The sequence below is a fragment of the Diceros bicornis genome, unplaced genomic scaffold (assembly GCF_020826845.1).
Source record: "Diceros bicornis minor isolate mBicDic1 unplaced genomic scaffold, mDicBic1.mat.cur scaffold_95_ctg1, whole genome shotgun sequence".
Classification (NCBI taxonomy): domain Eukaryota; kingdom Metazoa; phylum Chordata; class Mammalia; order Perissodactyla; family Rhinocerotidae; genus Diceros; species Diceros bicornis.
The window spans coordinates 708,696-734,901 of record NW_026691844.1 but is presented as its reverse complement, the minus strand read 5'-3'; the positions used below and the strand labels follow the sequence as shown (position 1 = coordinate 734,901).

At 41.4% G+C, this 26,206-nt stretch overlaps 1 pseudogene; it reads right to left on the bottom strand.

The window, feature by feature from the left end:
* Window positions 1-24,551, bottom strand: part of LOC131403917 (butyrophilin-like protein 9) — a 49,306-nt pseudogene extending 24,755 nt beyond the window's left edge.
* Window positions 24,552-26,206: the final 1,655 nt, after the last annotated feature.

The window sequence follows — 26,206 nt, the reverse complement described above, 5'->3', positions numbered from 1 at the left end:
GGACAAGCCCTTTGGGAGAAGCAGATGTGTAACCACTGTAGAAGTGTATTCTATTCAGGTTCTCTGCCTAGACAAACTTACCAATTTTGGTCATTTAGTTTTTCTGGAAATTATTCATTTCATTTATGTTTTCATATATTGTTCATATTTATTGGTTTAAACTATGCATGATAATCTCATAATTTTTAGCCGCTATATCTGGTGGTATATTCCTTTTATTGTTTATGATATTACTTATGTGTTTCTCCTTTTCTTCCTTCCTTCTTTCCTTCTTTCTTTTGAAGTCTTGCTAAAAATAGTTTATTTTTTTACCATTTGAAAGAAAAAGCTATTGTTTTTATTTAACAAATCTATGTATTTTCCTAGTTCTTTGATATCTGCTTTTGTCTTTTAGACTTTTCCTTCTACTCTTTTAGAGGTCATTTTATTATTCTGTTTTGGCATCTGATTGACATGCCTATGGCCTCATTTCCTTTGTGTCACTCTAACAAATTCTCTCTAACAGAGTCTTTAAGGTTCATCCTTATTCACTGTGTATCCCCTAGAGCCCATCCCATGTAAGGTTTATTTATTATTGTTTATTTCCAAGTAGTCTGTCATTTTAGTTTCATTTTCCTCTTAATGAAAGAATGACTTAGAAGAATACTTTTTGTGTGCTTGATCACATCCCTTTGTTACAAGCCTTCTCTGTGATCTTGTTTTAGATATATCTCTAGATAAATAAGTGTCTATATATAAAGCATTTAGAATGGTGTCTGGCATATAGTTAGTGTTTGCTCCTTTCATCCTTATTGTAATCTATTATAAGAAGCATAAGACTTTTTTTCTGCCACAAGATAAAGTTTCCATATTTTAATAGGAGCATGTAATTTGTCACATTTTTTGTGGTTACTGATTTGCTTTGACTTCTTCTTCTCCTAACTTTATGTTCCTATGAAAAGTGATTTCTTTTTGTTGTATGTTTTCTTTTCTGACTGGGTGGATTGTAGTTTTCTCTCTTTGTGTGCCCTCTACTGGTTTGAAAGTTCTATAACCTAACCCACTCCCCTTAGAAATCCATGAACCTGCACTTTCTCTCAGTGGCTAGACGTGCTGGTCACTTCTGAACGAGACACAATGTTGAGTTTGCTTTCACATCTCTTCCTTCCTTTCTACTCCTCCCTCCAGACTCCCAGGTTTGGTGGAAATCACCTGGACGTTTTGTTTCAGATGCTTTTACACACGAGTTTTCCTTCTTCTATTCTAGGAAGTATTCTCTGGAATGGTATTAGAAATCACAGGTGCATTAGCAGCGGTCATCACAACAGTCACCACTTTTGGCAACTTTGTGGCTCCTCACTGTCTCCTGTGTGACACGTCTCATCGCTTTCTCTTTTCTTGGGGTCATTTTGCTTGAAAGATCCTCCAGTATTTCATCTCATTAAATGTCCTTCGGTAGTCTAATTTCTCTGACTCCCTTCATTTCTGAAGATTTTCTTGTACTTTCTCAGTTGAAAGATAATTGTTCAAAATGTAAATATGACCACGGGAGGCAATGGGATTGTAACAGAGTCACGTGGGAAGAGCGGGTAAGGACGTAGAGGGTGGTGTAAATGAGTTAATCCTGACCCCTCAGCGCAGGGAGTCAACAGAGGGGGATGGTGATATAAACACAGGATTCAGACATCAGGAAGTAACTACAGAAAAACCAAACCCAAAGTCACAAAGTTCTCCCTCGGGCAACAAGACTGGGGTGGGGAGGGAAGAGATGAAGAAGGGAGGGAGATTAGGGGGCTGTTGCTTTTCATTACAATGCTTTTTGTTCAGTTTTACTCTTTAAACATGAACCTGCTTTACTTTGATGAGAATATATGTATTTTAAATATAAGGGGCTTTTTAGTTCTGACCAGATCTGAGATGTAAAGTCAGGTTTTATGTGAGTAATTCAGCTATTTTTCTGGCCACATAAAGAGAGATTAAACCACATAGGAGCTCACAAAATGAATCTCTCTTTCTCCTGCTATGTCACACACACACACACACACACACACACTCCCCTCTATGTGTGGGTGAGTGGCTATGTGCATGTGTGTAGCCAGGCCCTCCCTGGTTGTCCCAGCCCCTCGCTGGCTCGCTCTCTCCTTTCCTACCAGGACGGCTCTCTCTCTCCTTTCCTACCAGGACGTAAATTTCTGATATCTCCTTCCACAGTGTCCTCTGGGCTGACCACTTTGTTTCTAGACAACAACCCCTTGACCCAGCCCACCACGTATCCCTCATGACGGTCCTCTGCCAGTTCTTGGCTTCATATTTCTTACTCCCTTCAGGACACACAGGGAACCAGCCCTCACATGTGCCACTCACCCAGTGCTCTGAGACCCCCTGCTCCCTCCGGCCCCCTGGACTCCGTCCATCTTCTGCAACCCAGTCTGTGTCCTCTCCTTAAGGCTCCTCAGGAGACATGCCTCCTCCCCAGGCACAGTCGGTGGGCCTCGCTGCTGACTCAGGACCTCCAGCGCTGCTCCCCACCACTGTCCTGAGGTGGGAATGCTCAGAAGACTGCCGCAGAAGGCGAGGTCTCCTGAGCCTCCAGCAGCCAAGGTCTGTGGTGGCTGGACACTGACACCATCCTGGGCTCCAGTAACAGCCCCTGGGGCCTGCCGTCCTTGCCATGGCTGCTGGTTTTGTTTTATTCATTTTTGTTATGAAAAGCATGTGGTGGTTGGGATTTTTGGAGGGAGGTGCACATTAGCACCCATTTTTCTAATCTGACTACCATGTTGCATTGATGTTAACTTTTTCACCTATTTATATGAAGTTTTGACAAAGATTCCTTGACAAAAATCAGGTGCCTTTGAGCCCTATTCTTCACTACCATCAACCTTGGCCTATAAAGACTGTAGTTTCCCAGCACAAATGATTTCTTTTACCACCCTACCTAAGAGACTTGAACAAACTCTGGCATCATTTCTAACAACTCAAGGCTGTGTCCCTGGGATGACCCATTCTCCTTTGAAGTTCCTACCTGGGAAAACTCAGAGCTCACAAAGGAATTTACCATCTGTGTCAGCCAACACTTGAAGATAGGGTCCCTGTCTCCCAGTCTCTCTAGGAGAGTGGGAGCCAGTGTCCACAAGCAGTTAGCAAACCCAGATAGCCTAGTCATATGGACCAATCCTCCTTCCTGCTTTTTGTAAATTTCCACTTCCCTGCTTTCTCTTCCCATTCCCTCATCCTCCCTTTAAAACATGTAGTTACCTCTGCACTAGTTGAATTTGGGCTGAACTTACACTAGACTCTCTTCTGTCAACTTAAAAAGGAAATTTGCCTGTTATTTTATCTCAAAATGAATTTATTTGGGAATAGCCAAAAGAATTGCAATTTGGAATCTGCATGCTATGGCAAACCGTAGGCAAATCCAGAAAACACAAAAAGGTGAGAAAATGGGGGCAGTAGGGAGGGGCTATTGTAAAGGAAAGTCCATTAGGGGAGAGTAACAGTTCAGGGCAGCAATGGCTTCTCATTGGCTGAGCTGTGGCATTTCTCATTGGCTGGGCTGTTGCCAGGTGGGGAGAGAAATGTTCCTTCAATAGTAAAGTAGTTTTACTTGCTGTCCAATATGCAAACATCTCTTCCTGTTTGGTTTAATTGAGGATGTGTGATAGGGTGTGAGAGCTCCCCCTACAGGCCTTAACACCAATTGTGTTAAGATTTCTACTATTAATTTCCACACTTCCATACTGCAATAGTTATTACTGAATAAAATCTGTCTTGGTTGCTTGGGCTTCTTATGAACCCATGCAGAAGCTCCCTGATGGGCATCTGACCATCAATTCATGGCCTAAAATGAAAATACCCACTACCTGAGAACCTAGAACTTGCCCTTTCAAAGCCGCCTTTCCCTCTATCCCCTCAGTCTAGCCACGCTGCCGTCTCTTACCATAAATCCTCCCTCTGGACCCCCAGGACATCCGGCTTACCTCAGAGTGCTCCTTGGACCCTCAGACTAGCTGAATAACCCATACCTTTGCAGGCCTCTTAGAGCCACCGCTCCATGCCACTGTTATCAAAAGGAGAAAACATCACAGTGGAAGGCCCAACTCCTACATTATACAGACAGGAAACTCAGCCACACAGGCACATCCCCAATTCTGTGCACAGAGGATTCAAAAGAGCATAATATCTGTAGTACATCTTTCTGGAGCATCAATTTTACTATAAGATTTGGAAGAAACAAAGCTATTTAGAGTTCTAGGCAGCTCCCACAAATCCATCAGTGTCGGCTACAAGATCAAAACTGTCCTCAGACAGCAAAGTGGAAACTGGCACCAGCAGCTGAAATGGGAAAAATGGCTCTCAAGAAGAATAGATGATCCACCCATGCCCTTGAATTCTCCTGAAACCTCTTTTTTGAGCTGTAGGAAGATTACTGTACCCTATGATAGACTACCAGAAATGCTTGTGACTCCTACTCTTCAGCAACCAAATGCTCTTTTGGACTCTTGAAGCTTGGAGGCTGAACACAGCAGAAACCTGCTCCTGCACATGGAGCTGCTGTGAATGCAGAACCAGAGTCAGCTGTTGAAAGTCCTTGGTGAAGCTAACTCCCTTCCAGCTCTTCCCTAAGGCTGAGGAGTAATGAGTCCTTCCCCTATGGGGTCATTCCACTGTGTCCTCTCAGTTGGCTAGCAGGAAACCCTGAACCATCTCCTCTCACCCATAAACATGGAAGAAAAGAGGGACAAGAGTAGGAGAAGGGAGAAGGAAAAACAACTTAGTCTCTGAAGTTTTGCCCAGGTGAGGGTGGAGGGGCTGGCCTGCACCTAGGTCCAATGGACCTCTCCTCTTATCTTCCAGGTGGATCCTGGCCATCCTTTAAGCTCAGCAGTTATTTTGGACACAATGCTTTTGAAGGCCATGGAGGTGCCAGATAGCATCTTAGTCTGAAAACCATGGAGAGAATGTCACAGTATTTGTACACCTCCATCCTCCACTGTACAAAGTCCTCTCAGCTGGGCTTGCCATGCACAAACAGCAGCATATATTTCTTGCACTGCTTCTACCCACACTATTTGTGTCCCACACCTGGTCGACTTCCTGCACCATGTTGTTGGGCTCCATGGAGCTTATGATATTCATGCTCCACAAAGTACAGGAAGCATGGCTTGAATTCCCCACACTGTTTCTTGTCTTAGCTGACCACCACTGGATGTTTGATAGCTTCACTCTCTTTGAGCTTCCTGCCTGGTCTTTCCGGCTGACCTGAAACACAGATGTCTTCCTATGAAGGCCACTGATTTTCTGAAAAGTGATGCTGATGAACTTCAGCCCCGACTCCTGGCCCTCCCCAGGCTGTTGGTTTTCTGTGTTGCTTCTCTTATAGTAGCCAGCCCTGGTGGGCTAGTGGTTAAGATTTGGTGCACCACCATGGCTCATGTTTGTTTCCCAGTCAGGGAACCCAGCACCCATCTGTCAATTGTCATACTGTGGTGGCTGGGTGTTGCTGCAATCCTGAAAGCTATGCCACCAGTATTTCAAATATCAACAGGGTCACGCATGATGGACAGGCTTCAGCAAAGCTTCTAGATGAAGAGAAACTAGGAAGAAGGGCCTGGCCACCCACCTCTGAAAAAATTGGCCATGAAAACCCTATGAACAGCAGTGGAGCATTGACTGATATAGCTCCAGAAGGCGAGAGTAGGGTGTAAAAAGACCAGGCAGGGTTCTGCTCTGCTGTACACAGGGTTACTGGGAGTCGGAATCCATTCAACATCACTAACAAACTCTTATAGTAGGAATTAAAGGTGGAAATGGCTTAAACTCTCTGCTTTGGATTTGCAGACACCCTATGCTGTGGCTTGCAGGATGGGAAGGACTGCAGCTGTTGGCTGGCCCAGCTGATGGCAGGGGTTTTATGGTGATGGTGTAGCCCTCCAGCTCTAGTCTTTTGTAGCCCAGGAGCAGATAAGTGGCCATCACTTCATCATACTTCTGGCCCATCAATGAGTCCTGAATCTCATCTCATGTGTAGCCCATAGACACCATTGTGGAAATTAATCAATGGAAACCTCATTACAATGGAGTCAGGAGGTCAAAAGGGGGAGCTCTCACACCCTATGTTGATGGCAGAGCCCAATAGGAAGAAAAGAAACTTTCTTTCTTGACTGGCAAGAAGCTCAGCCAGTGAGACTGTCACAACTCAGCCACTACACTTCACACTCCCAGTCTCCTCCAATGGACTCTTTGTTTACAATAGACCTCCCAACTTCTTCTTCCCCTCTATACAAGTTTCTCCTCCCTTTGCTGCTGGAGTCTTGAACATGGCTTGCCATGGTTGCAGACCTCAAATTGTAATTCTTTGCTGATTGCGAATAAACTCATTTTTGCTGGAGACATAACTGGCTTCCTCTTTGGATAAGGTCAATGCCATCAACTCAGCCAGGGGTCCCTATAGTCAGGAGGTGGCTTGATACGAGGCTTCAGTTCCTCTTCATGGTCCCTATTCATCTGCGGGTCCTTCGCAATTTCTGCTAAAGTGCCTCTCTCACTAGGGTTGAGGATCAGGAATTTCTTGAGCAGATTTTCACATTCCATGAATATGAAGAAAGAAATATGGTATATTCTGTTCAGTACCCATTAGTGCAGCTCCCTGAAGTTCTGTCCATTGAAAGGCAGGGACCCAGTGAACGTGTAAGAAGATGACTGCAGACTTCACACATCCATCATTCTAGGGCAGCACGAGGGGGACTGCCACAGAAGGAATCCAGTTTGTTCCAAAGGTAAACTCATTGCTTAAGCCAAGGTCTGGCATTTTTATGATCAGGTCAGCATCGAAAAGCAGGTTCTCTGCCATTAGGTCCCTGTGGGCAATGCCCTTCTGGTGGTAGTACTGCACAGAAGACATTATCTGCCAGAATTTGCCTCAGGCCTCTTTCTCTTTCATGTCATCGTGGTCCAATAGATGATGGAACACCTCTCCTTTGCTAATGTACTCCATGACCAGGTATAGCGATTCCACTGAATCAATCACTTCGCATAGTTTTGCCATGTTGAGGTGATTCACAGAACAGTCTCTGGAGGCTGAAAGAGCTCTACTAACTCTAGTTGATAACCTTCATGGCCACCTCTGTCTCAGTCAGAATGTATGTGCTGGGCCAACTTCACTTCAGCAAAGCTGCACTGGCCAATGTCTTGAGGCACCAGTAACTGTCCATATGGGTCTCCTTATCAGCAGAGATGGCCTTGAGGCCTTGCAGCATGGTGACCTACTGCTAGCACTACTCACAATATTAACTAACAATACTAACAAACTATATAAAAAAAGAGAAAAAGAATAAAGAAAAATAAACAAATGAAAACAAAAGAACAGAGGAAATAAGCCAACTATGATCAAAGTCCCTGAGGTCACCAAAAACCACTGTCCTGGGCTAAAAGAACCAAAAATGTAGGCCTAGCCAGGGACTTACATACGGGCTTGGGATTCCCTCACAATGGGTCTTTATGAGCTCAGAACAAGAAATGGACCTATCATGACTAGGCATTATTAGCAGTGGTTTTCTCACTTTTTGTCTCAAGATCTCTTTTTTAAAAACATAAAGGGACCCCTAAAGAGCTTGTTGTTTATGTGGGTTGTAGAGATTAATATTTACCTTATTAGAAATTATAACCTGTGGGATGCTTCATTAGCCTTTTCATTTCAAGTTTGAAAATCTACAGTAATTTCTGGCTTTAAAAGAGCTCCTAATGCATGCACTTAAAATAATTCAATTCCTTTTTCTTTAAACTCTGAGCAGTGCCAAAATGATACCACAATTTTACTGGCTTCACAATACCATTGACAGAGACTCTCTCCTTGACTAAACTCTAGTCAGGCTCCTCTAAGCCCTCGAGGCCTCAACCTTGGCATCTGTCAGTGTCCGGCCTGAATTGTCCAGTTGTAGCAAGAATCTTGCCAAATCAGTTTAGAGAGAACCCCACACCCTTGATATCTGATCAAACTCCTCATCCCAACCCTTGGTATCTGATCACCCTGGTCTGCCTCCAGCAAGAATCCTGTTGGGTCTCTTTAACCAGAACCCCTTATCCCTGATGTTTCCTCTTAGTAATTTCCTTCCAGTGTCCTGACCCTGCTCCTTGGCTATAAATCCCCATTTGCCTATCTTTTATTTGGAATGGAGCCCAGTGCTAAACTGAGGTCTCTCTTCCTGTATTGCAATAGTTCCTGAATAAAATCTATATTTACCATTTAAAAGACATAATAAAAAAAATCTGTCTTTACCATCTTAACTAGTGTCCAGCTTTGTTTATCTTTGACAGTTTCTTGTTCACGACTTTAATCCTCATTTACTTTGAATGGCACAGGATGGCATCCTGCAGTTTAGATAAGCTGAAGTTATTTGTTCTGATGTTTGAAGCTAAAGGGATTTTTTAAATTATTATTTGATGTGGGCTAACACTAGTTGAATCTCTGAAACTGTTTAACATTTCCTTATTTTAGTTGTCATATACGATGAACTGCAACTCAGCTGATCACTGCTTTTTTAAATTAAACTTTTCATTTTGAAATAATTGTAAACTTAAGCTGCTTTTTTAAAAGGTATTTTTTATTTTGAAATAAGTGTTAACTCATAGGAAGTTGCAAAAATAGTACAGACTCTTGAGTGCCGTTCAAGCAGCTTGTCCAGTGGTGACATCACAACTACAGTACAATGTCAAAGCCAGAGACTGACACTGGGACAACACTGTTCCTAGATTACAGGCCTGATTCTCTCACCAGTTTCTACATGCAGTCATTTGTGTTGTGTGCGCATGTGCAGCCGCAGGCAACTTATTCCAATTGTAGATGAGCACAAGCACCGCAACAATCAAGACACTGTTCCATCACCTGCCTGTTGCCCCGTTATTGTCATCCCTCCCTCCCCTTCCCCAAGCCTGGCAACCACTTATCTATTCTCCATCTCTATAATTTTGTTATTTTGAGAATGTTATGTAAGGGAAATCATACAGTGTAATTTCATTTTGAAACTGGCTTTTTTTCACTCAATGTAATGTCCTTAAGATCCATCCAAAGTGTTGCGTGTATCAGTAGGCTGTTCCTTTTTATTACTTAGTATATCCCAGCTATAGCTGCTTTTAGACACAATGGTACAGCACTGGTGGTGGTGGTGGGGGACTGGATAAGGTTCTGTGGATTTGCACTCCTGGCCACCTTGTAACTCCCTGGGCAAGGCCAGAAAGTTTTGAACAGTGACAGCTGATGGGCTGGGCACCTCCCCCCACATAGGGCCCTCTTGAGATGCTACATTAAGGAGCACATCCCTCTTCCCCTCTTCAAAGTGTCCACACTCAGGTACACAGGTGTCCTCAGACTTGACTGTGAAAGAAAATCATTAAGTAAACAGTAGTATATCAAGCACAGAGCTGTGGTAAAAAATGTGAATGTTCATATCATTAAGTGAAATAAGCTAGTCTAGAAAGGCTACATACTGTATGATCACAACTATATGACATTCTGGAAAAGACAAAACTATGGAGACAGTAAAAAGATCAGTTGCCAAGGGTTAGAGGGGAAAGAGGGATGAGCAGGCGGAGCAGAGGATTTTTAGGGCAGTGAAACTATTCTCTGTGATACTATAATGATGGACACATGGTATTATACATTTGTCAAAACCCACAGAATGTACAACACTAAGAGTAAACCTACACAGAGAGAGAGAAGTCAAGATGGCGGCATGGGCAGACTCTGAAACCACCTCCTCCCACGGACACAGCCAATTTACAACTACTTGCGGAAAAACTACCCCTGAGAGAGAACTGAAAATTAGATAAGAGGAACTCCTGCAACAAACCACAATCCTGACTGAGGTGGAAGAGGTAGAAATTCCATTCTGGAGAGAAAAAACGCCACCTTCACAAGCTGCAGCACTTCATGGCCGCCGAGGAGCAGCCCCAAAGTTACCGTATATGGACCCCATGGTAATCACAAACCAGAAACCTATAATAAATACACAAAAAACTATGAGAAAGGAACCCAAACATAACACTAAAGAAAGCCATCAAACCACAAAGGAAGAGAGCAAGAGAAGAAGAAAGGAACAGAGAAGGACTACTAAAACAAAGAAAAAAGTTAAAAAATGGCGGTAAGTACATACTTATCAATAGCTACTTTAAACATCAATGGACTAAATGCTCCAATTAAAAGGCATAGGGTGGCTGATTGGATAAAACAACAAGACCCATATATATGCTGCATACAAGAGACACACTTCAGACCTAAAGACACTCACAAACTGAAAGTGAAGGGATGGAAAAAGATACTCCACGCAAATGGCAATGAAAAGAAAGCTGGGGTAGCAATAATCATATCAGACAAAATAGACTTTAAAACAAAAACTGTAAAAAGAGACAAAGAAGGGCATTACATAATGATCAAGGGAACAATCAAACAAGAGGATATAACACTTGTAAATATCTATGCACCCAACGTAGGAGCACCTAAATATATAAAGCAATTATTAACAGACATAAAAAGAGAAATAGACAGTAACACAATAATAATAGGGGACTTTAACACTCCACTTACACCAATGGACAGATCATCCAAATAGAAGATCAATAAGGAAATATTGGCCTTAGGACACACTAGAACAGATGGACCTAGTAGATGTATACAGAACATTCCATCCAAAAACCAAAGAATACACATTCTTTTCAAATGCACATGGAACATTCTCCAGGATTGATCACATATTAGACCACAAAACAAGTCTCCATAAATTTAAGAAGATTGAAATAATACCAAGCATCTTTTGACCACAATGGTATGAAACTAGAAATCAGCTGTAGGAAGAAATTCAGAAAAGCCACAAATAGGTGGAGATTAAACAAAATGCTACTGAACAACGATTGGGTCAACGAAGAAATCAAAGGGGAAATCAAAAAATACCTGGAGACAAATGAAAATGAAAATACGACATGCCAGAATTTATCGGATACAGAAAAAGCGGTTCTAAGAGGGAAGTTTATAGCAATACAGGCCTATCTCAACAAACAAGAAAAATCTCAAACAATCTAAGAGTGCACCTAAAGGAACTGGAAAAAGAAGAACAAAGCCCCAAATCAGTAGAAGAAGGGAAATAACTGACATCACTTCTCACAAGTCTTTCTTAAGCACCTTTATGTTCCTGGGTCTGTGCTAGGAATTAGGAATATGGTGGTGAATGAGGTCTGTGCTAGGAATTAGGGAATCAGGTCCCTACCATCCTGGAGCTTGTGGTCTAATGCCTTCCCTATCAACTGAAGATCTACTCCTTGCCCTGACTTCATGTTCTCCATGGATAAAAGCTTTGGGGCTTTTAAGTCTGTATTTGAAACTGGGCATGAACTTCTGGGACCAGTTATCCCCCGTCACCCCGGATATTGACTGAGGATGCTTGCATTTTTTTTTCTTGGTGAAAGATAGTTTTACTATATTTGTTAGAATTTAAGGATAATTGTACTGCTGCTCCTAAAGTCACACCTGCTCATCTATAGAAGTGTGGGCCTCAGTTCCATGGTGAGGTTTCTTGTCCCATGCAGAGTTCCCTACATCATATGTCTTTTCTCCATGTATAGGGAATCAAGTTGATAAACCTAGTCTGCTTTCCGAATTGGAGCAAGAAGATAAAGCGAGGACAGAGGAAAGAGGAATTCTCCCAGGCACCTGTCCAGGTGAGCACTAGGTATATATGAGTCTTTGTCAGGAACCTCTCTGGCCTGTGGCTTGACAGTTTGGAGTATTACATTAGGAAATGTCCATCAGAGACATTTGTAAAATGCCCTTTTTTTCCGACAAGAAGGCCAAAAACGTTTAGTATGAGCCTCCTCGTGGACCTCCTTTGCTTTTTCTTTAACTTTCTGTTCATTATCTCATACTTTACTTTGGCCTCAGAGGGGGGAAAAAGATCTCTCTCTTCCTTCTTAAATTTAAGTCTCATATGAGCTCTTTGTCTAGTTCCTTCTCACTTTACATTCCTGACAATTCCTTCTTTCCATCAGCATCAATCTCAATCTTTCTAGAGTCTTCTTTAATACAAACCTAAAATTTTCACACTCGTGTCCCTTTCATTGTAAACCTCCTGAAAATCTCTAACCCCTTCGGGTCTACCTTCACTAATGTGTACATTTTACCTTTTCTTTACTTCATCAACTTAAATTTCTTTTCAATTTGTTTCGGATTTGGAGACTCTCCTTAAAGTCCAAGGGTTAACTTCTAAGCAGCATGTTTTTAGAGAAGAACAATCTAAAGGTTTAAAAATGGTAAGATTTCTGATTTTCCACAGTAGGAAAATACCATAAATTAGAAAAGCCACAAAGTTACCAAGGGATTCATTTTCCCAAGCAAAAGTTGTCCCTCTGGAGAGATACCCTGAAACTCTTGTGAATTTGGAGAGAAGCATAAGTTATCTCCAAAATTTTTTCTTCCCTGAGTGTTCACACAAGTAAATGTTTCCATAAATGTGACTCAGATATTGAGTGTTTCAAACATAAATTTGTCTTAAACTTATCAGAAGATGCTCTGTGAATCTGATAAGGACTTATGGCAAAGCATCCACCTTTTTTAACTTCTGAGAACTCAAACCAGCAGAAATCATATACAGGCACTCAAAGTGGCAAAAACACCAATTATAATGATGTTATACATAGCAGAATTCCTGGAAGAAAAATTCCTATGATAGCACTGAATATTAAAAATATTATAAATTATAGTTAGCATTCATTTCTTAATCAACAGGAGAGAAGTCATCTTGGAGTGAAACTCAACAAGTGTAATCAGTGTTTTAAAGTCTTCAGCACAAAATCTAATCTTACTCAGCACAAGAGAATTCATACTGGAGAAAAACCCTATGATTGCAATCAATGTGGCAAATCCTTCAGCAGCAGTTCTTACCTCACTGTTCATAAGATAATACATAATGGGGAGAAACCCTATGAATGCAGTGACTGTGCGAAAGCCTTCAGTAATCCCTCATCCCTTAGACTTCATGTGAGAATTCACACTGGAGAAAAGCCCTATGAATGTAACCAGTGTTTTCACATCTTCTGCACTAGATGTATCCTCAAAAGGCACAGGAGAGTTCATACTGGGGAGAATCGTTACAAATGTAATCACTGTGGAAAGGCTTCAGCACGAGCTCATCCCTTACTGTCCACAATAGAATGCATACAGGGAGAAACCTTATGAATGTCATGATTGTTGTAGAGCCTTTAGGAAGAGCTCACATCTGACACAGCATGTGAGAACTCATACTGGAGAAAAACCCTATGAGTGTAATGAGTGTGGGAAATCCTGCAGCAGTAGCTTTTCTCTTACTGTGCACAAGAGAATACATAACGGAGAGAAAGCCTACGAGGGCAGTGACTGTGGGAAAGCTTTTAATAATCTCTCATCTGTTAAGAAACTTGTGAGAACTCACACTGGAGAAAAACCATAGGAATGCAATCACTGTGGGAAATCTTTCACCACTAACTCTTACCTTTCTGTGCATAAGAGAATTCATAATAGGTAGATATGAATATAATAACTGTGGGAAAGCATTCATGGATCTTCCATCCCTCGGGAATCTTCGGGACTCACATTGCATGTATAAATTATTTCTCGTGTAATAAATTATCCCTAAAATTTAGTGGTTCAAAACAACAAGCATTTATTATCTCTCAATTTCTGTAGGTCAGGAGTTCAGGAATGGATTAACTATGTAGTTCTAGCTCAGGATCTCTCATGAGAAACAAGATGTCAACCAGAACTGCAGTCATCTAAAGTCTTTGGGACTGAAGGGTCCACTTCCAAGGTAGCTTACTCACATCCCTTGCAAATTAGTGCCAGTTGTTGGCAGGAGTCCTTCAGTTTCTCCTTATGTAGGTCTCTCCATGGTGCTGAGTATCATCACAATACGGAAGCAGGTTCCCTCCAAAGGAAGTGATCCAAAAGAGCCCATGCAGAAGCCATAAGTCTTTTATGACCTAGCCTCAGAAGACCATATTCTCTCTTCATCTGGATTGTGTTGGTCACCCAGACTGATCCTGCCACACAGTGGGAGGGAACTACACAGGATATGAATACCAGGAGACAGAGATCACTGGGAATCCTCTTGGAGTCTGGCCTTCAGTGAAGAAAAGCCTTCAGCACACCCTCATCCTTCTAATCTGACAATATGGAGTAGCATTCAATAACCCACACGTTAACTCACTCTGGAGAGAAGCCTTCTAAGTGCACTCTATGTGGTAAAACCTTCAACACAAACTCTGACTCTACTGTGTGCCAGAAGATGACCTACTGGGGAGAAACCTAAAGAATGCAATAGCTATAGGAAAGCCTTCAGTGATAGCCTTCGGGAGTCACGTCACAATTTACACTAAGGGAAAACTCTATGAATATCATCAAAATGGAAAACCCTTCAGAGGACCCTCATCCCTAAAGACACACATGAGAAATACACTGCAGAGGAACACTCTGTATATAAGGAATGGCAAACACTGGCACTCTCCCCTCTAGTCTACGCTGCTCTGTGCTTGGGGAGGTTGATGGACTATATCAAAGAGCTCATTTGCCTTAGGCTTCTGTTTGGGTTGGTCAGTGGGGAGCCCAGATAGGAGATCAGAGGGATGGAGGAGAGTGACTCCATGCCGTGACTATATCCCTGCAGGAGAACTGGGGTCCAGATGTTACCCTTGAGCTCTTCTCAGCCCCTGTGGTGCAGCTGTCTCCCCTCTGCCCACTATGACCCCAGACTCACCCCCCTCCCCTCACCTTTTCTTCCTTGCTCTTCCAGTGACTGAATATGCAGTATCCCTCTTTGGTTTCCGTACACCCTAGTCCTGTTAACATGAATAATTCTGGCCTAGTGACACATCAGTGCATGGAGAGCATAATGGAAAGTCTGTACCATTTCCTACAGGGCCCCCAAATAATCAGGATTCATCACATCACTGACCTCACCTTCCACCACTCCCCTATTTGCTCCATCCACTGTAGCCATACTGGTCTTGCTGTAGCTCCCTCACCCCAGCACAATTCAATGTCAGGGTCTCTGTACTGCCTAGACTGATATCCCCCAATGTAGCCACATGGCTCACTCTCAGTTCACTTAGGTCTCTGCTCAAGTGTCCCCTGAACAGAGAGGCATTCATTCTCACTCCAGATAAATGAGCAAGTCTCCAATTCCCACATTTCTTATCATTATTGGGAGATATTCGTCTCAATAGCACATATCACCATCCAATTAACTCTCTATATACTTATTTATTTGACTAATATTTATTCCATCCCAACCCCCACTAGGTTGTAAGCACCATGATGGCAACGACTGTGTGTGTGATCCATTACTGTAGATCTTGTGCCACAAATCACACCCGGTACTCAGGCAGTGCTCTGTAGCATAGAGTTTAAGAGTATGGACTCTGGAGAGAGACCATTTGCGTTCAAGTCTAGACTCTACCACTTAATAACCTGCTCACCTCAGGCAAGTAACATGTTTTGTGCTCCAGTTTCTTCATCTGTAAAATGGGAACATGAAAGTGCCTACTTCGTAGACTTGTATTAAGGATTCAATTGGTTGATATATGTAAAGCACTTATGAAACTTCCTGGTATATAGGAAAGACTGTATATGTATTTCATCTTCTATTGTGAATTAATTAAAATTTTTTGCAGGAATATGCCAAGCAAAAGAAGCCAGACAGAAAGGAGTAAATACTATATGATTCTATTTATATAGGTTTCTAGAACAGGCAGAAAATAATCTCTGTTGGGGGAAAAAATCAGAACAGTGGTTGCATCAAAGTGTGAGGTGAGGGAGGTGAGGCAGTAGCTGGGATTGACTGGTAAGGGACAAGAAGGAACTTTATGGGGTGAGAAAAATGTTCTATATCTTGACAGGAATAGGTTACACAGGTGTATGCATTTATCAAAATGCATTAAACTGTACACTTAAGATCTGTACGTTAAACTGCATGTAAATTATACCTTAATTTGCATCAAACTCATTTTGCTAAGCGAAAGAGACAGAAAGCCATATGTTGCATGCTTCCATCGTATGACATTCTGGAAAAGGCAAAACTGTAGGGAAGGACAACAAATCAGTGGTAGCCAGGAATCATTCTGGCAGTACTGTGGCGGAGAATAAATGATTCTATGCATTTGTCAAAGCCCACAAAACCGTGTAGCACAGAGTGTATGTAATACGTGCAAGTTTAAAAAAAATCAACCCATGTGACTGAGTATCCCAGGATGGAATGCAAACTGTGACAAATGAATCTAACATTATTATAAATTTATGATATCATCATACTGAAGGGGGTTGGGGGGCAGAAGCTAACTTGAGTAACTTTGGAAAATGGGTGTTTTGACTAGAAATTGTAAGGCTAAATATAATAGGAACTGTACACTGTACGTAAACACTGTATTCTAGTTGGTAAATTTGTTTCTTCTGTGAGAATAGCCTAGAAATTCTGCAACTGCTTTACCCATATGCTGAGCGTGAAGAGTATGGATGGTAGGTAGAGGATGGTGGGAACCAGGTTTCTCTGTTGGAGATAGAAATTATAAAGGAGCAAGAAAGGAAGGTTAGGATGAATCCTGTAGTTCAGGATTATAGCTGGAGACATCAGTACAAACTCAAGTTTACCTTAATATGTATACAGATGGACAGATACAGAAAAAACTATAGATATGCCGACATACGTGGTTTACTATATATACATATGTTACTAGCTCTGTCTGCTTTGTCTGCTGAGAGGGCCTAGAAGTAGTGACAGCTGAGTAGCAATGAGCATACCCAGCACCCAAATCTGCTTTCTAATACCCTTTTCTCCAATAAAAGGAACCAGAGCTCTTTGGAGAAATGAGTGACTCGAGGGCAAAAGAATGGGAATGTGTAAAAAGGACACAGAAGCCAACTCGAAAGAAAGCTCACAATGGGCAAGGCTAGAACAATTTGAGCAACAAAATAAATTTATTGGATTATAGCCCAAAGTATAAAATACATATACATAAGTCCACGCTTATATAAATGAATGAGTGACTAAACGGGGGAGAAATGACTTCTCTACAGAAGAATTCCATTATAATATATGTAGACACTCCCTCCCAGCAGGAGACGGAACTTAATTCCCACTCCCTCCACCCCCTTGAGAGTGAGCCAGACACAGTCACTTGCTTCCAAAGAATACAGCACGGAAAGGGAAAAACAAACAGTAACTTTACAGTGGAGAAACCTGGCAAATACTACCTTGGCCAAGTGATGGACGTTATCATCAACAGTAATGTCACGTGGATATTATGCTCCCCATACGATGTGACTGGAAGAACACTTCATCTCTGTGATATTCGTGCTAAAAACTGATAACCCTAGTTTATCCTAACAAAAATATCAGACTAATCCAAACTGGAGGACATTCTACAGGACACCTAGCCAGTACTTCTGATGACTGTTAAGGAAATCAAACAAAGGCTAAGAAACTCTCACAGAACAGAGGACACTGGAGAGAGCTGACAATTAAACATAACATGGTACCCTGGGTTGAATCCTGGAATAGAAAGAAGGCATTAATGGAAAAGTCAATGAAATCCAAGTGAAGTTTGAAATTTATTTTTTTTTTTGGTGAGAAAGATTAGCCCTGAGCTAACATCCATGCCAATCCTCCTCTTTTTGCTGAGGAAGACTGGCCCTGGGCTAACATCTGTGTCCATCTTCCTCCATTTTCTGTGGGACACTTGCCACAGCATGGCTTGATAAGTGGTGCATACGTCTGCGCCCAGGATCCGAACCTGCGAACCCTGGGCCGCGGAAGGAGAGCACGTGAACTAAATCACTGCACCACCAGGCTGGCCCCAATAGCTTTTTTTTTTTTTTTTTAATGGTTATAAATCTGGTTTCTCCTTCTAGAGAATGGGACTCATAATACTGTGAACATCACAGGAGTTTTGTGAGGATGAACTGTGATAAATTCACATAATGCACCATGTACTGTGCACCATGCCTGGCTCAGTCAGAGTTAACAGCTCAATGATTATTGGTTGCATTATTGTTTCTAGAGCAATGAAATGTACCCAGCCTCTTGATGGCAGGGCCTATGACACCGTTCTTTGGGAGTTTCCAGAAAATAAAAACGATGTATAACAACATCAGTAACAAAAAAAGCGGCAAGGTGCTGAATGAACCGCTTCATATATATGCGTATGAATTTAATATGAATATGAATTACTGGAGAATCTTGTTAAAATGAAGATTCTGATTCACAAGGTCTGGGCTAAGGGCCAAGGTTTTACTTTTGAACAAGCTCCCAAATGACGCCAATGCTGCTGGCCCAAGGACCAAAATTGGGGCTGCAACTTTTCTATTTCTGCATGTTTTTAAATTTTCCTTAAAAAATACAATAAAGTTTTCTCCATCTATTCTTTATCTCTTCACCACAAAAAATACTCTTATTTTTAAACCCAACTATATCATATGTAACCCACCAGTCGTCAAGATCTTAAATAAGCAACTATTTCAACAGTACAGTCTTCCCCGCTTATACGCAGTTTTGCCTTCCACAGTTTCAGTTACCTGCAGTCAACTGTGGTCTGAAAATATTAAATAGAAAATTCCCAACTTCGTAAGTTTTAAACTTCGTGCTGTTCTGAGTAGCATGATGAAATCTCGCTCCATCCCACCTGGGACGTGAATCAACCCTTTGTCCAGCGTATCCACACTGCATAAGCTACCTGCCCATTTAGTCACTTAGTAGCTATCTCAGTTATCAGATTGACTATCGCAGTATCACAGTGCTTGTGTTCTAACAACCATGGACATCATCTGCTTATGACATCCAACCATCAACATCATCACGGCTCAATGATCCTCCTCATGTATTGTCAGAAGGTCAATATTAACCTAGCGCTACATCACAATGCCTAGATCATTCACCTCACTTCATCTCAACATGTAGGCATTGTATCATCTCACATCCTCACAAGAGGAAGGGTGAGTACAGTACAATAAGGTATCTTGAGAGAGAGAGACCACATTCACAGAACTATTTTTACAGTATATGGTTATAACTGTTCTATTTTATTATTGTTGTTGTTAATCTCTTACGGTGCCTAATTTATAAATTAGACTGTATCACAGGTATGAATGCATAGCAAAGAATATAGTATATACAGGGTTCTGTATTATCCGCAGTTTCAGGCATCCACTTGGGGTCTTGTAACACATCCCCCGTGGATGAGGGGAGGCTACTGTACAAAAAAGGGGTAACTACACATTAATGTTTGCCCCCACATGATCTCATACCTACGTAGATAAAAGTAATGTCTTGCAAAGTCAAGTCATATACAATTCTCTTAGCCTTATCAGATAAAAAAGCCTAAATACTTTACAGTAACCTAGATTAACCACAATCTTAGGAAATTGTGTGAAAATTTTAATTTGGTAAATTCTGTTTGGAAACAGAGTATCCTATTACTAAGGCTCCTGCTTAACGATTTGAGTTTTCAAAGGATAAGAAGCGATCTTAGATGATCTTAGATTTAGTAGCATATACAGGATATTTGAGAGAAAAAAGAGGAAAAGATGAAGAAAGCACATGCTGAACTGAGAAATAGGGAATAACAAAAAATGAGATGTAAAAGAGTCATACTTTCCTGCAATTAATGACATCACAGAAAATTTTAAAAACCAGTTTCCTTAACTCAATGATTTCTAGCCATTCTGGCTTTGTGATTTCACACTTTCCCATCCTCCTTAAAATGTTTCTTAACACAAACTTTGGAAATTTAAAAAATGACATTTTTTTAAAAACTCTGAGATAACTGCAAAATAAGCTCAGCAAACACCATTTTAACTGGTATTGACTTTAAAAATTGTTCAAATTTATTTAGTGAAAGAAACTAACTGATTTTGATGGCAAGAAATCTTTCTGGTATGTGTATACATAAATACAATGTTTCCAAACACAGTATACCATAGTAGAATTCAACAGGACACTAACAGATCCATGGTGCAAACTGTGCCCTGTGTTCAAATTAACTCTGAATCGGTTTTCCTTAAATTTCACAGGTCATTGAGGCTCTAGGGCTTCTCAAAGCCTCTAAAAAGCCTTTAAAACTCTGAATTTCTAAAAAGGAGGTTTTCATTTGGAACATTTCCAGTGATCATATTCCCTATTCACTGCCTACCCAGAACACTTTACAAGCTGAGATCCAAAGGTTCTTGAACCATAAAATTATAATTAACATATTTTCTATAAGCCAAGGAAATTGAAGTGTTACAGGTCAACAAAGCTCCATTGCCAGCTAGAGATTAATTCTAAATGGTTGAGACCATTACAGCACATCACTAACAACCTTCCTCACCCTGTAAGAATTTTTCAAGAGCATAATATACAGAGACTAATTAAAGTGATTCAAATAAATTCTCAAATTTACATGGACAAACATATTATTAAAATTTAATCTACAGGCAAGCAGAGAAATTCTTCTGAGTATTAAGCATGTATCAATCATCCAAAAATGAGCAAAATATGATAATATATTTCTGGTCTTTACCCATAAATCTAGTCCTGGAGTAAATCATCATTCAAGATAATTTTAAAATAAAAAATATCTACCCAGGATTTGAGAAATTTGGTTGCAAATAACAACACATCCACACAGTGAGGAATTGATGCTCTGAAATCTTCCAATAGTATCTTCAGAAAGCTTAACTTCAGTTACATAATAAACTTTGTGCTGAGCTGAAACTGATGTACAGGTGCATCCTGACCCAGATTTCTTAGTAAATAAGTTTCAAAACTGTCCGTTATAGCACAGCCCAAGAGACATTTTCCTATGTATTCTTCTTCCCTTCAGTCAATGGTTATAGAAAGCTTTCTACATGGAAAGAATCAAAAAACCATTTTTTTTAGTAGAAAGCTAATTATACCAACCAAAAATGCTAAATGACTTCTTAAGTCTATTTCATTTCATAAACTTCATTTTCATAAAGGAAAAAAGAAACGCTAAAGCAAAAATACATTTCAAAATTCTAGCCAATAAAAACCAAATTTTACTTTAAAAACTATTTACAGGGGCCGGGCCGGTGGCGCAAGCGGTTAAGTGCGCGCGCTCCACTGCAGCGGCCCGGGGTTCGCTGGTTCGGATCCCGGGCGCGCACCGACGCACTGCTTGGTAAGCCATGTTGTGGCGGCGTCCCATAGAAAGTGGAGGAAGATAGGCACAGATGTTAGCCCAGGGCCGTCTTCCTCAGCAAAAAAAGAGGAGGATTGGCAGATGTTAGCTCAGGGCTGATGTCCTCACAAAAAAAAAAAAAAAACTATTTACAGTGTATATTAATTTTAAAAGGAGAGCATATTTCTCCTCGCATCACTCTATATTAACATTCATAGTTACTGAAACTTTTGTTGTTTGCAAGAAAATCCCTATGTCTATAAAGTTCACCTCCTCACTCTTTTAACTAACTAGGCACAATCTCCCTTCTCTGTACTGCCTTGTTATAAAAGCTTTGGGGAGGGGGTCTCAGGGTTAGTAACAATGACAGTAGAGCAAAGGAAAAGGATAGCATAACAGCAGTAAGGAAGAAAATGAAAGCAAAATAGAAGCAGGTCTTCCTCCTCCTGATAAACAAACACCAAGGCAGTTGAAAGAGTTAGATAACTCGACAATCATACTTCTCAGAAGCACATACCTTGTATGGTAGAAATGGTGACTCAGAATAATTACAGAATATGCTTTGCAATTATTTTAAATGAGTATGCATTATAAAAGACTCCTGTAAGTAAATCTGCTTCCACAGGGTTTAACTTTTTTCAACTATACCATCTAATTTGACTTACTACTCACCTTTGCTTTAGATATGGCAGTAAAATATATAAAAGATTACTCGAACAGGTAAGCGGTCAGAATATAACAGCACGCGATCTCTCCGCATACTCAACAAGAGGATTTACTCTCAAGAGGCTTACTTCCTATTTTCCAGGTAGTTTTGTTCCTGTGTCTCCTCTAGCTATTTCTACCTATCAACCATTTCACTGCTCACTAATGAATAAGACAATGCGGGACAATGTGACTCTCCTATTCACTTACTATAGTCAATACACCTGTAGAGATCTGAATCAAAACTGAGATTCAAAAGTCTTCTAATTTACCTCTCAACTCTGGTGATTCATAAAGTTTTAGATAGAGTTTGACTAGAATCACCAGAAACTCTGTTATCTAAAATTTTATTACACATTGTACAAGTGATAGGATGAAACTTCAAAATCATTTAGTTCAACTCTTAATTACTTTACAGTTGAGAAATCATTCAGAGAACTAGTTAGATGGTGTCCACTCAGGTTTTGTAACTCCAGACCAACACTTGTTCTGCTAAATCATGCTGCTTTCTGTAACTACTCCTCCTTCTCTATGATGTTCTTGTTATCCAAACAGTGCACCTGTGAAAGCTGATAAACTCAAGTATTCCTAGAATGACCAGAAAATCCCAAGTCTCAGGTCAAATACATATACCACTGCTTCATTTTCTACCCCAACATTTTTTCTGAAACCCTCCTAACTGCCAAAACTTTCCTGTTTCTTGTCCATCACATTTCTCTATCACTATAATTAATGTTTTAGTTATCTAGTACCCTATGTTACATAAAACATAATGCTAATCATAATAAGCAAATATTGAGTGCTCATTATATCAGGAACTATATTAAGACCTTTAGATGTAGCATCTCACTTAATCCTCAACTTCAAATAAGATAAATAATACTGTAATCCCCATTTCAAAACTGCAAAAATCAAAGCCTCAGAAGTTAATTTTTTCTTTTTCTCTCTCTCTCTTTTTTTTTTTTTGCTGAGGAAGATTGGCCCTGAGCTAAGATGTGTTGCCAATCTTCCTCTTTTGGCTTGAGGAAGATTCACCCTGAGCTAACATCTGTGCCAGTCTTCCTCTATTTTGTATGTGGGTCGCCGCCACAGCATGGCCACCAATGAGTGATGTAGGTCGGTGCCCAGGAACTGAACCCGGGCCACTGAAGCAGAGCATACCAAACTTAACCACTAGGCCATGGGGCTGGCCCCAGAGGTTAAATAATTTGTCCTAATTCACAGAGCTAACCAGAAGTAGAACCAGGATAAGTAATCAGGCAGTCTCACTCCAATGTCCATATTCCTGATGTCTACATATGATAAGTATATATAACTACATGGACTTTATTATTAATATGCAGATAACTCAAAATTTGGGGGCTACAGAAGAATTTAAAGAGTCTTTGTATTTGAAGAGGCTTCTTTCACATTAAAATAGCTTAATATGGCTTATTCCCATAAACTATATCTTCCTTAAAAAGACATGGCCCAAGTAAGAACTCTTAACTCACTCATATATAATTAAAACTCAAATTAAAGAAAATAGCAGGAAAAAAAGAGTTGCAACAATACTTTAACAAATATCCAGATCAGCATTGTCCAAAAGAACTTTCTGTAGTGATAGTAATGTTTTCTATCTGCACCGTCCATCATGGTAGCCACTAGCCACATGTGACTATTCAGCATTTGAAATGTGTCTAGTGTGATTGAGTAACTGAATTTTGAATATTGTGTAATTTTAATTAATTTACATTTAAACGGCCACATGTGGCTAGTGGCTACTATATTGGACAGCACAGGTAGAAGATAAAATGCCAGAAAAAGATGAGGAAAGAAATTCTTATTGCCTTTATTTAGAGAGTGCACTAACAGTCAAATCAATTTAAATCTCTTTTCCTACTTGTTCTAGCTTCAGTTATTAACCCAAACAATATATACCTCCAAGGAGATTTAAGTAACCCAAACTTCTATACTTAAATTCTTCTTTGTGTATCTCAAAGGAAAAAAATAACTAAAACCTGTATTATCAACAAAGCTCCTTATATTAGAAACTTTTTACTGTTTGGATACCTAAGAGGAAGAATTTGAACCCGAAAACTGCCATCTACTAAGAAAACTAAAAAGAGTCACACAAGTTTTCCATTCTCTTCATAATAAATACTTGATAATAAAGTGCTTACCTTGATTCTCCACTACTGTTTCTAACACTTTCTTCATCACTGTGTCCATTCATTGTAAATATCAAGTTTTAAAATAAAATATAAATCTTCCCAGTTTAAAAGATGAATATAAATACTGACTCCTCCTTGAATACCAAAAATTCACAGACGAATTTTCTTCAACATTCACAGGTTTCCTGGGACCCTTTTTGATTCACCTAAAGAAAACATATTAAGAAAATAAGAAAACTTCCTGTAGAGAAAAAGATAAGTCTAGTTAGAACTTATACAAATCTACCTAGGCCAATCAGAAATACCTAGGCTTCCATTAACTACATTCCTGACTACTTACTAGAATTTATATCACACCAGTGCTTATTTTTGACAGAGGAAATCAGAAAATCTGCTGAGTGATAAAACTTTTAGACTAACTGCAGCTGTGTAGCGATACATATATACACATTACGGATAACTAGCTAACTAAAGAAAAACGGTAATATATAACATATACATACATTCCAAGAATAGAAAACGGAGTCTTATTAGATACTTTGTCAAACCAAGTAAGGGGGGAAAAGGTTACCTTTAATCAAACACTAATTCATATCACCAAGAACTTCATACACTTGAATGAGGCAAAGTTTTGAAAATGCTCACATAAGAACAGAAGAATAAAAGTATCATACAATCTTCGCAAAAACTGTACAGGTCAAAATAAACGTGTACTTTCACAGGTAAGCCGACAGTGGAATGATACAATTTAAATAATATTTATCCAGGTTGGACTTGCAGAGATTTCATTAAAAAAGAAAAAAAGGTAATGGAATATACACTATGATTTTTTAAGTAACAGGTTTGGGGCAGAAATCACTGACCAAGACACAGCATTCCCACCTTTCAAGATTTCAGCACAACACTGGAGAGTCACCTACAAGCCATCCACGAATAAACAAAGATCTCTGGCAGGGGAGGGAGAGGAGGAAGCGGGGGAAGGAGACGTCAGATCCTTCCCCAGCCAGAAAGGACCGAGATAGCCGACTGAGAGCAGAGCTGTCCTCCGACCTCAGCAAAGAGAATTCAGTCCTACGATGATCTCCATTCCACAAAAAAAGAGGAGGAAAACAGGCTGTTGCCAACTTCATCACAGCAAACTCTACATCTAGATCGAGATTTTAATTCTCCAGAGACTAAGGTCCAGTAGACTCTTTGCAAGAACTGGTTATCCAAAAAGTAACTCTTCCACACAACATTTATTCCTCATGTTAAAGATTAATTCCAACCCGTCAAAGAGCTTTACTGTTCAACAAGTCTTAAAAATCTAGGGACTCTAACAAACCGCCTCTTTCCCGAAAGTCTCTCTGCGTTGAGAAAGTTCACTCCTCTGTTCGTTCTTTCCTTTCCACCTTCCTTTCGCTCCTCAAAACGGCTTTCTCTGGACATTCTAACTTCCTTTTTCCCCCTCATCTGCCTTCCCCGAGTCGGTCCTCTTTCTGAGGCCCTGCTCACAGCCCTGAGTGCTGCAGCTCCAGGCGCACGCAGCTCTCTCCAGCCTTTCCCGCGTCTCAACAATGAAGTCAAACCTCCCCAACCCTCCTCCCCTGGGCCCGGTCCTTCAACAGCTGCTCTGCTCCTGCTGAGTTTCCCAAGCGGGGCTCGAAAGGAGGCTGGAAGCCTTCCTCCTCCCGCCTCCGTCCATCGCAGCTTCGCTCCAGTCAGTCTCCCGGCCGGACGCACACTCCCACCCCCGTCCCTCCCAGGGCCTCCCTCCCGGTCCCCGAGTCTCTCTTCCCGCCTCACACTTCCCGCCGCCCCGCTCCGCGCCCTCCCGGGCTCGCCTGGGCCGCCGCCCCTCCCCCTCGCCGCCGCCCCCCACGTGCCGGGAGGCCGGGTCGCGGCGGGGGCGACGCGCCGGCCAAGCGCTCGCCGCTCGTGCCCCGCGGCTCCGCCCTCGCGGCCCCGCCGCGCCCACGCCGAGGAGGCCCGGGCTCCGCCGCCCGCCGGCGCTAGGACGCGCTCCGCGGAGCCGCCTGCGCGCCACTCACGCGCCCCCCGCGCGCCCAGCCCGGCCGCCGCCGCCGCCGCCCTCGCAGAGCCGCCCCGGCCTTCGCCCGGCGCCCCCGCCCGGCCTCCCCGCCACATCCTGACCTGCCCGCCGCCCCCTTTCTTACCGGCGGCCGTGCAGGCTTCGCGGG